Below are 3,975 nucleotides of genomic sequence, written 5' to 3'. Positions count from 1 at the left end.
GTGACGAACAGTGACACCTAAAGTGAAAGAGTCTGGATTGGAGACGGCGGCGCAGCTGTTGCAAATTGTGGAAAATGCAAACGTGTGAGCTTCAACAAGTCAAAGCACAGCCTTCATCACACCAGTATGGTTTGAATTTCAATAACTCATCAAACAAAGCTTTGATGAAAAAATGCAGCGTGGTCAACTGCAAAACATCCGACCACATCACATGGATGAGACTTCCTGAAACTGTTTCCGTGGAGCAGACAAAAAGCATTCAGGTCCTGTGAGTGGAGAAATAAATCTGCTGTAGGACTCTGCAAACAGACACAAATATTTACAGCCTCAGAGCAAACATTCCCGCTGACACTGTGGGAGTCTCTGCTTCCTGCACAGAGACAATTGAGTTTCACTGATGAGATTGCTGCTGAAAACATACTATCACCTCCAACCAGTTAACCTGCAGGGAAATGTTGACTTAAACTTCTGTCAACGATTATCTTTCACACTATGCTTGTTTTGTTGTTGTTGCCGATATCAAATATCCCCAAACACTGTTACTTGTCACCACATTGCATCTTTAATCAAACCTAGATAGTTCCAGGTGCAACATTAGCATCCATTAGCAATTGTCGTTTTAGCCCTCTCTGGAATTAAAGTCCATTATTTACTCTACTACTTAGCTCTGTTTTCAGTCTCCACTTTTCCTGAGATCAAATCATGATTTCTTTAGCTTGCTAGTTGTTGTTTACTTTGTTCACTAGCTAGTCACTGCATTTCCAATGCATGGTACAACACAGCCATCTAAAGGCCCAAATACACCGGCCAGTGATATAAACCAACAACAAATAGCGTTTTTCTTTCCATTTTCACTCTCGTCCATTAAAAACATGAACGAACAGGAGCTCTATAAACCGATGAGGTGAAATAGCCGTCCGTGTGTGTTCCATCTTCCATTTTAAATCATTTGTTTACCTCCCTCACTTCCGTTAACGCTTCTCATGCACTGATTTGCTAGCTGAACAGCCAATCAGTGTTATCCCTTTGTCCGATTTCCGGTGGTGTTCCCGACGCCGACGCAACATGTTGAATCGGCAAGAAAAGGCGTCAGGTCGGCAGAAAAGACCCGACGGTGCGGCGCACACCACTCCGAATAGGGCGTGCCCACACTCATGTTCGGCCCGACTCCCATTCGGGCCGGTGTATCTGGGCCTTTAACTTGACTCTCTGTCAGTGGTGTTCCACTACCAAAGGTTGTGGATAGTACCTGGTACTATTGTTCACCCATGTCAGGGTTTCAAACTAACTGAGAGATAGTGGAAGATGGAGTTAAAACACTGCAGACCAATGCTTGGTCGGAGAGAATGATCACTTGTGCAACACTGGACATAGCCAAGCTATTGTCAATAGCGACAGCATTTACTTTATTCACTCAAACCATTGTACTAAAACGTACAATTGACAAAGTGCAGAGTTTGTCGATGAAAGGATTCATTTCACAGAGGTTGCTATGGTGAACAGCTAAGAGTCCACCATGGAAAAGTAAAAAGGGTTGAGTTGAGCCATGATGTGGTCATGAGGCATATCTGTGTCCATCTGCCTTTTGGTGCTAGGCAGGTAGCAACCATTATTAAAGAGTATAACGTTTTTACATTTTACCAATCTGACAAAAAAAGAATCCCACCCTACTTAATCAATGTAAGACAGTGTAACTTGATAATGATGGTTGGTGTCAGTAAACTGTCCATCAGACTGAGGGGACACCTGAGTGCTGAGTGGAATGTTCCTGAATGTTCCGGAATGTTATCGCCACAGTTCTTTGCTCTAGACTCAATAACTCACAAAAGATCCGCCCACGGGAACAACTCTGTTGCTAGGTAACAAAGAAGTCTTGATAACGGCCAGTGTAACAGTCTGTGTTTGCTGGTGTGTGTGTGTGTGTGTGTGTGTGTGTGTGTGTGTGTGTGTGTGTGTGTGTGTGTGTGTGTGTGTGTGTGTGTGTGTGTGTGTGTGTGTGTGTTTGTGTGTGTGTGTGTGTGTGTGTGTGTGTGTGTATGTGTGTGTGTGTGTGTGTGTGTGTGTGTGTACATTTACCCCAACCCCCGAGCACAACCTAGTCACCTTTGAGGAATAATAAAGCCTTTCATACCCGAGAGTAACAACCAGGCTGATACATTTGTATTTTTTTTAGGTGTTACATTTCTCATTTGATTGTGTCATTTTATTTCTTTTTTATCCTTGTAATGTGTGGCTCTTGTGGTTTTCACGCAGCATGAAGCAACAACAGATCCAGATGCAGCTCTCCAACAAACAGAGCTGTGAAGCTGCCAGAAATCTTCACTCGCCTGTTATCTGCAGCTGCTAATCCTCGCACTTACATGCTATATTAATTTAGTGACACCGCTCTACAACTAAACACAACAGCAGTTTCCATAATCACTGTCAGGCTTGCTAAGGGGACATATCCTCTGCAATACATCAAACAACGTGTATGAATAAAGAGAGACAGGGATGCCTTTTTTAACAAGGCACACGCACCAACAAACAAACCAAATTAGCAGTGCATGTAGCTGCCTTCCCTTTGTGAAGTAAAATATTTTTTCCACTATCCACCTTTTCCCCCCATTTATCTAGAGGCCTTTTTTATGGTATTTTAACTGTGCCAGAACTGTGCAAGTGAATGAGGAGCTGAGCAAGCCAAAAAGCTGCACTGGGAGTTTTTCATGGTTAAGTCTTCAAGGAGGAAGAGAACGTGGCTCCTCTTGCTGCATTCTTTCCTTCATCAGGAATTCACTGAGGTCTGGCCATGCACTTTTTACTGGAGCCTTTTTCCTGTCAGACTTGGAGCAACAAGGCCGTCCTTATTTTTGTGTCCCTGTGTGCTTTGAGGAGCCGCAGAATGTTTGAGAGCAGTCTTAGTGCTCAGGGCAACTCCACACCCACAGTTTAATCCTATAAACACTTCACATCACAGAGAAACAAAGCCCACTCCCAGTGTCCGAAACAGACTCCTGAGAATTTCCCTGAGAATAAAAGCTCTGTATGCAGATCAGCCACAAGCTCGGGTTCAGGGTTTTGTCCCCCCTGGCTGGCTCTCCTTTCAGCTGCTGACAGATTGATGACGCAATGACGCTAATAATTAGATTCCAGCATAGCACATCTCTGCTCTGTGCTCAGCTGGAGCTTAGAGTTTCTGACCAGCATTTAATCCACAACTGATTGGGGTCTATAAATTCAATGGACAGGAGATGGCACAGAGATTTACAGCTCCAAAAAGACTTCAGGGCTATGACAAAACATTCCCGGGACAACTGTTTAATTGTTATGTAAAGATTATTGGCAGCCAGATGAACAAAAAGCCCACAGGACATGAGTGCTTGAGAATCTTGGATCATCACAAAAACGTTGCATACACATGTCTGTTTATAATAAGCGGCAGAATCCAAAACACCCAGTGCAAAGCCAAAAAGAACTTGGAGAAAAACCTCAACTGTGTCTGACTCCAGGGATCCAGTTGGAGGACACTTTGAAAGGGACGTCCAGTACCAGGAAAAACAGTAAAAAAAAAAAGTCATAAAGTTCAGGATGTACTAAATATTGAATAAAACTTGTTTTTAACACATTTTGCTTTAAAGGTCCCATTTCATGGCCATTTCTACTGATTCCATTGTTGAGGTCAACTAAAATACATTTATATTGTGCAATTTTCCAAACTCACATTGGTTTCTCATACAGCATCTCAGTATAGTATGTGTATTCACTATCTGTCCTAAACGGCTTGTTGGAGCTCCTGTGCAGAAAACTGTGTTATACTCGCATAACTCCACGTAGGACAAAGAATTGAAGTACATGGTGGCTGCGTTTAACATCAGAAGAAATGCATAAAACATCTGTTTACAAATTTTCACACAACACAGTATCAAGTCTCATATATCCAGCTTACTACTATTAAACATGCATTTTTCCTAAAAACATACTGTTCAAACAAAAACA

The sequence above is a fragment of the Notothenia rossii genome (assembly GCF_949606895.1).
Source record: "Notothenia rossii genome assembly, chromosome: 3".
Classification (NCBI taxonomy): Eukaryota; Metazoa; Chordata; class Actinopteri; order Perciformes; family Nototheniidae; genus Notothenia; species Notothenia rossii.
The sequence above is the reverse complement of the archived record's forward strand: the minus strand, read 5'-3'. Positions refer to the sequence as shown.